Raw genomic sequence first — 13,778 nt, forward strand, 5'->3', positions numbered from 1 at the left:
TTCTCTCTTACCTTCCCTCTCCTCCCATTAGGTTCAGCATTAAGAGAAGAGCAAGTGAAAAAAGACAGCGCAACTTGCATTCAACCCTCTGCACGAAACTGGGCAGGATGCTGCCCTGACCATTCTCCTAGAAATCCCTTCCTGACCTCTGACCACCTCTGCCACCCTCACCAGAAAACCCCGCTTTGTGACAATAGGGACCATGTTTGCTTCGTCCGCCAGTTTGTGCCCCACACGTAGTGCTGCTCAACACACATTTGTTAAATGAATGAATGAGTGGACAAATGAATGAATGAATTCACTATATAATAGCAGAACAGTGTGGAAATCATTGGATGCTGTTGAGGAAAGTGCTGTTTGTTTATGCGGTACTACGGAAAACGGAGAGGAGGGGGCGCCTGGGGGTCAGTGGGTTTGGCTCAGGTCATGATCTCACAGTCCTGGGATTGAGCCCTGCGCAGGGCTCTGTGCTTGGCAGGGAGTGTGCTCCTGCCCAACACACACACTCTCACTTGCACGCCCAGGCTCTCTCTCTCTCTCTTTGAAATACATAACTAAATCTTTAAAAAAACAAAACAAAACAAACAAAAAACCACCAAGAGAAGGAAGCTGCTTCTAACTTCTGAACATGAAAACCCAATTAAACTAAATAGTAGGAAATTGCAGGCAGTCATAAAAATGAAGAATTTATTAATTAAAGCTAAGCTCTCTGAAAGAGTGAATTTCAATACTTTGAAAAGAATTCAGAAGCTAAAGCAACTTGCCATTCTGTGCTTTAAAAAATTCCCTCAGAGTTATGCTTCCCTCCTGCCCCTCCTGTGAAGTCAAGTTTATGTTCCAAGCTCTGTCTGGCCACGGGGGCTCTGAGGACTGACAAATTACGGGGCATCTTGTGGATCAGGCAGCCCTACTGCCTGTGTTGCAGAGGTACTTTGGAACCTGCAAGGACTGGGCGTTGTTAAAGAACCAGAAAGTGAAGAGGAAATGGTCTGAGATCTCTAAGAATCCTCTATCTGATTGCAAAAGGGCTGTGGGGCAGGCTGTAAGTAGGCGGGAGGAGGACAAGCCTGGTATAACTCCTCCTCCTCCAAGTGCAGTCCGTGACCCTGCAGCTCCCAGCCGCCTACCGGTTGGTGAGGAATGCAGAGCCTCAGCCCCAGCCCAGACAAGGTGACCCAGAGTCTGCACTTGCCCCAGATGTCCCGGGCACTCATGGGCACACTGCTGTATTTGTGGCGCGCCTGGCTGACCTGCTTTCTGTCCAGCAGTAAGAGGAGTTTTGTGGCGGGCACCTGGGTGGCTCAGTGGGTTAGGCCTCTACCTTCGTCTCAGGTCATGATCTCAGGGTCCTGGGATCAAGCCCCACATCGGGCTCTCCACTCAGCGGGGAGCCTGCTTCCTCCTCTCTCTCTGCCTGCCTCTCTACCTACTTGTGATCTCTGTCAAATAAATAAAATCTTTTTTAAAAATTAAAAAAAAATAAAAAAAAAAGTTTTGCAGCTTGTGACATACTACAGAGGACATTATGGGAGTTACACAAGTGTGAGCACAAAACCAGGTGCTTTGAATTATTCTGAGCTTTACATATGCCTTTCCTTCTAAACATTCCCCAGGGCATGGGGAAACGCAGACAGACAGGAGGCAAGCCGAGCCCCTGGGGTGATCCCAGAAGCCAGGCAGCAGGTGAGGTAGGTGCACGCTGCAGCAATCCTGGCCTGCAGATGGAGACCCAGTCTGCTTCCCCTTGGGCCGGCTGGAGGGCCTGGAAGGCCAGTAGAAAGTGAGCACACTCCGCTGGGCCACGGGGGATATGTGAACAAAATGGGCCCAACACTGAAAGGTAGCCATGGTGAATTCTGGAAGGAAATGCACTTATGGGAACGATTTCAATTGCCTTGAAGTACATTGGGCTAATTATCTTAGTGGACACTAATAAACGCTGTTCCTTAGAGACACACAGTGACTGTAATAACTCAAAGATGAATATTGGATGAATGAGTTATTAGGGACTGGCCAGACCGCTAACCTCCCAAGCCCGGGGGGGGCAGCTCTTCTCCCTTCTGCCTTCCTAGGCCTTCCCCCGAAGCCTAAGATTTTTTATTAAATATGTGCCCAGCTACTGGGAGAGCTTTAGAGTCAATAAAACACCTGCCCCTACTTCGCTTATGGGGATTTACTTGGAGCCGGCCACTTCCCATGGTGGTACTGGTCCTCAGTCCTCGACTGGGGCGAGAGGGGGCCCCACTGCAGAGAGGGAGGGAGCTTTTATTCAGCCAGGCACTCAGCCCAAAGTTACAGTTAGCCTCCTCTAACCCGCTGACATGCACTGGTATTAGTTTCAGTCCTCAGCCGCTAATCTCATCTCAGAGAGTGACTGCTACCCCTAGAACCAGTGCTACCCCACTCCCCGCATGACCGGCAATTCCCTCCCTCTACTGCCTTTCCACCTGGTTCCAGGCCCCGCATCTCCCTGGGAGTGTCAGCCCACAGCACTCTTATGTACCCAGTTTGTCCCTGCTGTGACTCTCCTCCCCAACCTCCAATCCCCTAGGTATTAGCATCACAGGCAACCAGATCTTTGCACAATGTGCCCATTTAATAGTGACCTAGAGACAATGGCCACATATGCCACTCCCCTTCTTTCCTTTGTTCATATAGAGCTGGCAGGATACATAGAGCATAGCAATATCTCGATGGACTTCTGTGTGTGTGTGTGTGTGCACGCGTGTGCACACGCACACGCTAAAACCACCTAGATCGAGTCAAAATATGTCCAGCTCCCAAAGTGTCCCCCCACAAAGTCTCTGTCAGCACAGATCTGTTTCACAAGTTTCTGAACTTCATAGAAATAGAACTAGTAAGTGTATACTCCTCTGTGTCTAGCTTTTCTTTATTCAACACATTGTTGAAGTTGAGCCGCATTGCTGTGTGTAGGATTCATTCTCTTGTTACAGCTGTGTCGCACTGCATTGTGGGAATTTACCACAATGTATCCATTTAAAGGACATTTCAGTGGTTTTTAGATTTGGAGCTATTACAAATTGATCCTTCTATAAATATTCATGTGTATGTTTTTTCCTCATATAACGCTCATTTCTGTCAAGTGTTAAATATCACCATTAAGGGTCTGAGATTTTATTCTACTTGTAGGCTCACAAAGTAGCCGGCCCCAGTTTCACAAATGCTGGTAGAAGACACAAGACTCTTGGGTCAGAGATACAGGGCCATTTCTTAGCCCCAGCAATAGAACCGCTAGGGTATTTGCCTTTTGGCTCAAGTTCCTTGAAACCCAATTCCCGCAGGGTAGTGTAGAGAGGGCGGATGATGTCCGCACACACAGTAGGTTGCATTACAAAAGCTTAGAGACCCAAATCTCTTCTAATGTACAGTAAGCGTGCCGGCCCTTCACTACAAAGGAAGATACGGTGTCTGTGTCCCAAGGCTATAAGCAAACCTGTCCTTTGCTCCAGAGAAACTCTCTCTATTCAAGGCTGTTCATTACAAAAACATCCTTGAAAACATGGTCTGGAATGAAGGATATTTGAGGGCCATGCTTGCAAGATGTGCAAAAAAGTACAAGAGATCAATAAAGATTTGCTTCCCAACAACTGGATGCCCAGGAGTCGAACTGCTGAGTCAAAGGAGCTGGCGAATATGTAGCTTCCGTAGATACTGCGGAAAAAAAAAGATTTCCCAAAGTGACTGTATCAATGTGCACTCCGAATAGCAGTGTATGAGAGTTTCAGTCACTCCACCTCCTTGCCCACACTTGGTGTTGCTGATCTGTTTCATTTAAGTCATCCTGATGTTACCATACCTCCCGTTTTGTTTTTTCTGCTTCCACAAAGCACGGCTTTGTTATTGACAATTATTGACAGTTATTGACAATGATGGTTCAAATCATTTTGAAAACCACTGCCGTGGGCAGTGTAGATGGGAGGCTCTGGGGAAGCAGACAGACACACAAGGGCAATCTTCTCTCAGGAAACATGCTTTAACGGTATAGAAAGTAGGAGGTAGTTCCTAAGCAGGGTGGCTGGTCTCAAGGGAAGGTACTACCTATGCAATGCTCTCCAGGTTCGCCACCATGGCTGAGGGGCCTCAAAGAGGAAAGAGGGGTGTGCAGGTGGGGAACGTGGGCGGGCCAATGACCAGACCTGCTCAGAGGATTGCCTGAAGTTTCTAGCCTCACCACGCTGGCCAAAATGCTGGGGAAGAATGCTGAAGATGACTGATGATGTACGTGATAGTCATCACTTACTGAGCACTAACTACGTTCTGAGCCTGAAGCGAGGCTCTTTACCTGTATTAAACTACTCTGTATGTTGCAACCACTCCCCGCTGGCCAGAGATGAGATGGAACCAGTCCATAAAAGCCTTTTGCTAGCAAAAACATTGGTCTTGAGTGAGACTTGTCAGGGAGATTTAAGGGAGATTTGGAAAGGCTTTGGTGTTTTTATGATTTCATCTAATTCCAGTATGAGCCCAGAAATTATACTGGGTGCATTGCCTTAGCCTACTTCTCAATCAACTAGTTGGTCAACAAGAAAGAAAGTAGTAGTGAACACAACAATAATGGCAATAATATCTTCTTACTCTGGGCTAGGTACCACACGACGTGCTTTATATCTCATTCAGTCCTCGCTTCCACCCTGTGATATAAAGTAATTCCCACTTCATAAAGAAACTAAAGCTTCGAGAGGTTAATTAATGAATCCACAGTCTCACAGTTTTTAATAGCAAAGCCAGGATACATTTCCAAGTTTGTGTGACTTCAAATAGGTTTTCTGTCTACTCTGTAGCCCTCTCTTTCCATCTACGCCTCATCAAATGACACAGTTTCTATTTTAAGGACAAGCTTATAGGAAGGCTTAATTTGCTAAAGAAAATTATTTGGGAATTTAGCCTGCTGTTGAAAGATGGTCTTTTGTGTGAAATGACCTCATCCTCTGCTGTAGATGTGGGCCTTTCTAGTGTTAGTATCTGGATGTGAGTTGATAACCATCCTGGATGGACTAGAGGCTACATCCCTGCCTATGTGCAGACACGGTGTTTGCTGACAGTGAAGCCATCCCCAGTCTTAATCATCCAGGAAAGAGGCAAGTCCTCAGGCAGGAAACAAGGATCCTAACAGGGGGTCCAAAGGGTTGGACCTCTCTCAGAGCCTGGCCATGAAGGAGGAGGACAGTGTGCAAGCATGAATTCATCAGTGTGGAAAACTTGGAGACTGGGAGCCAGGACGGACAGACTGGAAAGCCCTGGAGGACAAGTCTAATATTATATACAGTAAGCGAGGCCTGACCCTAAGCACTGGTCCGCTTTGAAAGTCTAGTCAGAGTGAACTCAGGAATGCTTCTACTATATTCGATTCTGAATCAGTGAATAAAGAGTTCAAAGATACAGCCAAGATCAGAGACACCCATGAATGAACACCTCTTGGCATTGCCTCCCCAGGTCCCTAAAGATACTAGAAATTCCACGGTCCCAGCAGTCACAGGCTAGGTACCAAAGGCTACTCTAGGGGTCAGGGATGGGGAAGGTACAGAGCTCTGGCAGAGAGGGCAGAATTTGCAGTTCCTGGTCATGATGTCTTAAAAAACCAAAAAACATGGATGGCATATGGCCTTGGAGCAGTCTGGCCGTCAGAATGTCTCACCCAGGACACGCCTCTGCCCCCTCACAGCTTCGAAGTTTCCATTTGTGTATGTAGCCAATTGTAACCACCCGTGCGCTCTCCAGGGTGATGGTGCAGACTCCTCGCAGGGCTCCTAGCATGCATGAGCACCCCGCCATCCCAACCTGCGCGTGTCCACGCGGCCAGAATTGGTGCTCCCAGCAGGCTAGGCACACCCCCCTCCCGTCCCTCCCTCAGTCTTAGAGTCATCCAGTGGACATGCTCATGGCAACGGGGCTCCAATTCATTTATTTTTCACCTTTAAACTGCTCACACGAGCACCAGGTTTCACTCACCAGCTGCAAATAGAAAAATCTGATGACACAAAAAGTTGCTTTTAAGAAAAAATTCTTTCATCTACAAGACTCGTAACACTCATAAGCAGGCTCAAAATCTCACAGATGAAAGGCAGAGTCCAAGAATCAATGAAGACTGGAGTAGCACTCCTCTGACTCCATTTTTGGACCGCAGTCCCGCCCCTAACATTTGCAGGGTTCAAGGCAAAAGTGCAAACGGAGGTCCACATCCTAACAAGTCCAGATACTTACAAGTAAAAATCAAGGTAAGAGACTCTTCAAATATGTTCAACCCTCCCACTGTAATAATTGTGCCTCCATAGCGATCTGAGTGGCCACAGTCCCCAGCCAATGACCTGTCTCATTTTCTCCCAAATGAGGCTTAATCCTGCACTGTGAGAGGTCTCAGGCAAAGACATGGGAGGCCCCACCAGCCACACATCCAAGGTCTATGTATATGCCCCCAAAATAATCACCCATTGGCCACATCTCATGTCTAATGGTCCACTTTCTGGACATTGGATCCCAGTAATAACTTAGCTGTAGGAAGCTGACGTAGAGCTATTGGGTAGGGAATTCCAGGATCCCAGATATCTGGAGTGTGGGTTACAAGGCCCAGATCAGGGGCTCTGGGTAGGCACAACCCCTTAATGTCTCATCTCATGAGGAGGGGTACAGCTGGAGGAGGGCCAGTAAGCTTTGACTGGACTGAAGTTACTTCCTGGTGACTGCAAGCAGAAACTAACTAATAAGGAAGTATGGGCGCATTCAGCCTTTTGTTAGGTGAGCAGTCCCACCGAGGCACGGGAGGGGAAAGTGGGTCTAGACCTGTCCAGCAGATAGGCAAGTTTCCTGGGTTAATCTAGCAGACTGTCCCTCCAAACAACTTGTAAAAAGCAATCTGCTATCAATAAAAGGAATGCCTGAAGCTCAGAATAATCTTCATAAAGAGTAAATGCAAATAAAGGACCTCTCTGACATGAAAAGTATGTTCAACACTTTCATTTTACTTCCTATGATGGCAGCTAAGCACACCCCATTGCCCTCCTCCTGGCCAGAGCCCAGTGCACACTCTATGTCCCATCGCTGTCGGATTTTGGGCGAGGAGCCCCCAGGAGACCTTTCTGACATGCCCACAGCTGTGGACGCACATGGACACACACACCCACACTCACCCCAGGCATTTCTGTAGGACCTGAGAATAGAAAGTAGAGGACAAAGCCTCCAATTGAAAACAAACAGCTTTCCTATGGATATGGTCCAGAGCGGGGTTCCATTTATAAGTCATGCAGCATTCATTCACTCCAGCAACAAGAATTTATTGAGAGTCTACTAGATGCCACACATGGCAAAGTGCCAGATTTGTCCATTGCTGGACTACGTGTGGGGGAAACTAAATATAGTGCCTTACCCTCAATAGCTTGCAACTGAGTTGAAGAGAGAAGGCCGTGAGCTAGTGATTTTCAGTGTGAGCCTCAAGAAGTCTTCACTCCTGCTTGAATTCACTGGGCGGGGAGAATGATGGCATCCATCTCACAGAGGCTGATAGGTCTCCCACAGACAGCACCTGTTGGGACTGTGGCTGACCCATGTAAAGGATATAAAGCACAAGGACCAGCACGATCCTCCTATGTGAAGCTATCGATAAGACACTGATGGGCATGACAGATATGTAGCCAGACCTGTTGCATGTCAGGCGCTGTGTTAGCAGCAAGGACCTGTGAACAGTAAGTCCTCACCCTGAAGGCTCTCAAAAGGCAGGAAAACTATTCAGCTGCAAATCACCGAACCCTGGGCAGCCAAAGGCCGGGATCTAGGAACTAGGGAAGGTCCCTGAGAGTTCAAGGACTGAGTCATACCTTTTGTGTTCAAAATGTCACCCCCATAGCCCTTCCCAGCCCCTCACAGAGTGAGACTGTACTGTATTTATATGATGACCAGGTTAGTCAAGAGGTTTTTGAAGTCGTAGCTATGGTATCTGTGTAGACATCCATATGGACCCCTCTCATTGCTCTCTGCCCTTGGACCTTGGTTTTAAACAGTTTTGTCCACCAAAATTGTCATGTTCCTCTTTTCTAACTGGTGAATGACATACATATCCTAAAACCTGGGGCTTTTTTGCACTTGATAACCAGTATTTCCTTGCTCGACTTAAACATAATGTTGATCATCAGTCAAGAAACTGTGTATGCAGCGGTATAACAGAGGCAAGTAATTAGAATCTTTTAGAGACAGTCCTTGAGGCTTGGCAGCCAAATACAGGAATATTTAGGGAATAAGCTTCCAGACCCATCCCTAAAGTAAAGAATCCCTCTGAAGCATTTAAACCCATCTTCATGGCTTGAAAACCACAAATTTCATCAAGGCGAGTCCATTTCTAGCATTTATTATTCTGATTAACTCACTACAAATTTTGCCAATGAAAACCTCTGTGAAATGTTAATTAGCAGCATCTGGTGTAGATCAGAAATACGGATACTAATTGAGGCAGTTGGAGTCATTATCTCTGGAGTGTGGCCTTCCTGATAAAATGCTGGATGATCCCCTCAAAGTGTGAATTCCTGATTAGGGAACTGACAGCCCCTAGAGTGCAGGTTAAAAAAGGTATACATTCATATCACATTCCCTCCTCTAAAGTACTTTAGAGAAGATTACAGACATTATCATGCTGTCCCTAGGAAGATCCCATCCATCTGTGGACCAAGTATAACTCAGTCTGGGGGAAACGGAGCATGACACACATTTGCTAATGAAGATGTCCCCACCCAGGTGACAAAAGCCCCACCATTGTTTTCTATCTCAGCTGAACGTTTTTTTTTTTTTTAACAGTTTGGAAGGCATTCCAGAGTCCCCCTGTGTTTTGTGGGCATGTGTACAGTCAGTCTAGGTTTTGAGGAAAAGAGGTGAAGAGCCAGGGTGTCCCAGGAAAATGGAATAGGCAACACTCAGCTTTCTGCCTTGCCCGTCCTTCCCGGAAACGATGAAAATTTGTAAGCACTACAGAGTGGAACCTGGGAGTAGTTACAATCATTCCCTCTTCTTAGCAGACCTGATTCTGGACTTGGTTCGGGTCTTGATCGTATCCCCAAACTCTGACACCTGCCCGGAAATGTTACGCCCTCCCCCATCTGCTCTTCCTGTGTGTGAAATGCACCTCTAGGGACAACCTCACTGCCTTTGCCCCTTCGCTAAGCACCAGAGACCCGGGTTAAGGCATTCTCACAAATGAGGGCACGAGCAAACACAGAGCATACGCCTGTCATTTGAAAGTGGGTACAAACCCTCCTTCAGCTGAAACGCCATAGCAAGACTTGCTGCTCAGAGAGAGCAGATGCTAGGGAAGGGGTCACGCGATTTTCCAGGGGCAGCTTTCCTCTTTGGAGGCCAGGATTTGGAGGGATAGCCATTACCAACCATGGAAGTGTGGCTGATCAAATTAAGGGAGGCGTTTTTTAAATTCAATTACACCCTCGGTGGAAATGGCCTCACGAATGCTTGGGGAAAGAATTATACCCAGTCCATAAAGTCTAACACTTCTAAACCCAATTTTGTACATTATTCTAAAGGTTAATTCAAGATCTCTCTTCCAAACGGGAAGTTAAATACAGCCAATGGGAGGAAGGCATCCGCTGACTGACTGAGGAGTTTATCAGTCTGTAAGAGTTCATTAGTTTTAATTAGTGTAATCACTAATGTTGCATTAACAGTTTAGTGAAGAAAAGTAATTACTCACACATCCACTGTATTAGATGGGAAGATTAGAATTCATTTTCCAAAACGATTAGCATTTTGCCAATTAAAAGAATCCTTTTCTCCCTGCCAGGAGCCCTGTGACCTCAGTCACCCAAGGATCATTTCAATGAAACATATTTTACATCAGAAAATGGAGCAGGACGAAGTGAAGAATTAAGGCGGTGTTTATTCTCAGAGCCTTCTTAGGGCACAGCAAGTGCCCAGGCTCGCTGAGTTTATAATGTCGTGCTCTATTTGCACAGTCATTCACTTCAGTCGCTTTGGATGACGCCCCCAGCTTTGTCTCCCTGCAGCAATTAAAAAATGAAAATAGGCTAGTGGAAGATGAGGCCAAAAGGAAGCAACAGAGAGTCCATGTGGAACGGCCATTGCTAAGGTCCTCTGGTTGGATAAGTGTGGGGGTTTGTCACTGGCCACATCCTGAGCGCACAGGCAAGCTCTGAGGCATAAAGCTGTGTCTCCCAGGCCCCCCTAATGCCTTCCCCTGAGCACTGGTGCCATCTTGGTTTCTCCGACTACTCTCCGGCACTAGGGCCGCCTCTGCTCCATCTCTACCAGCCCCCATCTATCCAGCCACGTGGGACTTGTCATCTCTGTTGTTTGCCTCATCAGCAAACCATTGACCTATTTTGTTAGGGCATCCACTCCACACCTTGCCCACCGTAAATGTCATTTCTCCCTGACTGGAACAGCTGCCTCCCTTACTTCGTACTCAGAGCCCCCTCCCCCGCCGCCCTAGTGCCCTGCAGCTTTGCATTCCATATTACGCAAACTCAGAGTGAGCTACCAAGGCAGGAACATGGGTCTTACTCCGTCAGGAATTCTCAGCCCCTTGTGCATATTAGGGGCTGTGTACATTTTTATCAAATGCCTAAATGAATTGTAAGCATGCAACCATCTCCCCCCTCCCTCTATCAGCCTCATCAAATTTCAGCCCAGGAGGCCCAGCCTGGTCTGATCAGCAAATACCACAGAGGTGGGAACAGAGACATTCTTGTACAAGTGGGCGTTCCCTCTTCACCTGTGCGTCTCACCCAGCACCCTTTTCAAAGGGAGCCGGTCCTTGTTGAGTGCATCCCTGGGCTCCCTTCTGGTAGGTCTCTGATTGGCTTTGGCCAATGGGAGGTGCTGGCAGGAGTTTGGAGGGAGGGAAGAAAGGGCGGCCAGGGTCTTTCTTCCCCACCCGCTCCCTACTCTGAGTTCATGTGTCTGATATTAGCTGTGCAGAGCAGGATACAGGAAATGGAAGATGGATGGGGAGAAGGGCTTATGGAGAATAATGAGTTCAAAGACCCATTTCTGAGAGGAATTTCCGGATGGTCTGTTGTCATGGGTCGGTGTTGTGGCAGGAGACCTCAGGGCAAGCTGATGCTGGGGTCTCTGAGCCCTTATGTTGGCCTGTGCCCAGCCCAGAGTGCTCCCCAAGTGCAAGGATCAGCAGACCAGGGCAGACAGAGGCAGGCACGGACCAAGGCAGAAGGCCACCAGAGTAATCACCCCAAACCACATCCAAATGGAAATGCCATCTTGATGGAATCCTTGATGTCCTTATTAAAGCTGTGTCACAGGCATTATTTCATATGATCCCCAAACCACCCTTGGAGAGAAATATTTTGTTGATAGGGAAACTGACTTAATCAGGCCTGCTGGACAAGTAAACAGCCAAAGAGACCGAAGTCGGCTGACATCCAGCCTGTGATCTTTCCAGTCTGTGATCTCTGTCACCTTTGACTTATATGGGCTGTACTCCTGGCTGCTCCCCTTATGAGCCCTGTGACTTTGGGCAAGTGATTCAACCTCTGTGTTGTCATCGGTAAGACAAATGTGATTGTTGTAAAGTGATTGCTGTAAAGACAAAGTGATTGTAGTGATTGTTGTAAAGACAAAGTGAGAAAGAGGAGCTTCTTAGAGGCTGGAAAAGGGGACAGAGCTTAGGGCTTTCCATGAGAGGCCCCCTTGAGCCTAGCTGCCAGGCCTGAGTCTGCTAGAAGGATCTGGGCAGGGGCTGGCCCCTGGCTGACAGAGTATGTCAGCCCTGGGCTTTGTACAACCCCAAGGGATGGGAGGAACTCCTCACCCACAGATTAAATGGTACATGCCACCAGCAGGCAGGTAGGAACTAAGCCAGATGTAATTTTATTTTTTTTAAAGGGAATTAAAAATTAAATGAAACAATTATTTTTAAAAAAACACCAATTTTTTGTTGCCTAATTCTTAGTAGTGGCTATATCCTAGTTAGTTCCCTTCCTGTATTTAACCCTAAATGTAAGTCAGATTCATCACTAGCAGGATTCTAGAACACAGCCTAGTCTTCCACGGCCCTGGTAGGTGTGCAGGATGGTTGACAGCAGGCTGCCCATTAGCTTCTGTCCAGAAACTGTGAGAGAACTCCTGAAAGGGCCCCAGGAGCTCCCAGCCCAGGTCTGCTGCATTCCCTGGGGCAGAGCGTGGAAGCAGAGCTGGAGCTGACCACTCTATGAGCAGAGCTAGCTTGACCCCCACCTACCTCCAGATCCCCTTGGCCCCACGGGGACCAGCCTGGTGCACCATGTGGGTGTGTGACTGCCATGGACAGGGGGAGCCCCTGATGCCCTAAAGAAAGAGAAGCTAGCCAGGCCTCCACCATCAGCCATCCCTGGAGCCCAGGCAGCTATAAACCCGGGCAGACCTTCACCCTCACCCTCTACATGCTGGAGAGGGAAGGAAATGAGGGGAGGAGGCAAGGGCCCAAAGGTACCTGTCGTCCTTCTGAAAAGTGCGTGGAGCACTAGAGCAGAAGGGACCCGGGGCTGGAGGCAGGGATAACCACAGGGAGGGGAAGCGGGAACAGAGCTGCTGTGTGCCGAGTCAGGAGGTGTGCAAATGGACGCCAGTCTTTCACTTATGACCCTTGGGACCTTGGGACTGTGACTACGGGAACCTGTTTCTTGAGTTGAAATATATGAATCATAGCCCTCGCATCACAGGGAGGACCCTTACGAAAATCACAGTTAATGATATGCACCCTGATGTCTGTGCCCACCCCACAGCCAGAAACATGGTTTGTTTTGCTCACAGCTGTACCCGTAGCACCCTCTGGTCTGGCCATAGAAGGTACTCCATAAATGTCTACCGATGCCCGATCAGAAGGAGCCCTCTCAGCTCCACATGTTTATGAGGGCATTCGTGGACACACCACCATGAGGAGCAGGTCAGGAGAGTCTGAGGGTGGAGGGCTCCTTGCGTTGAGCCCCCAGGAAGCTGCTCTGGGGCGGTGAGCTTGAAACAGGGCAGAATGTGGCGGTGAGGCGAAGTCCCAGGAATCAGAGTGAGGCTCCCTCCCTGGGAATGGCAGCCCCCTTGCACCTAGTCAGCTCTGCACCCCACCTCAGGGCCCGGGAGAAGGGCACCCAAGACAGCACAGCCCCTGGCCTCATGGGAAAAACAAATGGGCACTTACTGAAATTTTGTTCTAAAAATAATAACAATGATGGGGCACCTGGGTGGCTCAGTGGGTTAAAGCCTCTGCCTTCAGCTCAGGTCATGATCCCAGGGTCCTGGGATTGAGCCCCGCATCGGGCTCTCTGATCAGAGGGGAGCCTGCTCCCTCCTTGCTCTCTGCCTGCCTCTCTGCCTACTTGTGATCTCTGTCTGTCAAATAAATAAATAAAATCTTTTTTTAAAAAATAAAAAATAATAATAATAATAATGACAAGAAAGGGAAGCAGAAATTCCCCTGACCTCCAATGCCTGTGCAAAAATATTAACAGTATCAAAAACGAAAAAAAATATTTTTTTGCCTTTTTTTTGTTGTTGTTGTTCTTTATGACTAGTGACCATCATAATGTATGTTGAGGGGGACATTGTCTATTTGTTTCCATATCTTGTTAAAGAATCAGAAAGACATAAATATTGTATTTTCTTGGACTGAATATTCAGAATCGCAGCCACCAAGGCATCTACCTCAATTTTTTAGGTTTTTTTTTAATGTACTATTATATTTGGAAAATCTCTTCTTTTCAGGAGGAATCTTCTATAGGAGCTTCTATTTTTTTTAATTGGAAAAAAAATCTAGA

The 13,778-nt window shown here is 47.6% G+C and overlaps 1 protein-coding gene across 3 annotated transcripts in view; it reads left to right on the plus strand.

Annotated features, from left to right (window-relative positions):
- Window positions 1-13,778, plus strand: part of SIAH3 (siah E3 ubiquitin protein ligase family member 3) — a 70,221-nt gene that overhangs the window by 50,357 nt on the left and 6,086 nt on the right. The window lies entirely within an intron of this gene.

Source organism: Meles meles, chromosome 14, assembly GCF_922984935.1.
Source record: "Meles meles chromosome 14, mMelMel3.1 paternal haplotype, whole genome shotgun sequence".
NCBI lineage: Eukaryota > Metazoa > Chordata > Mammalia > Carnivora > Mustelidae > Meles > Meles meles.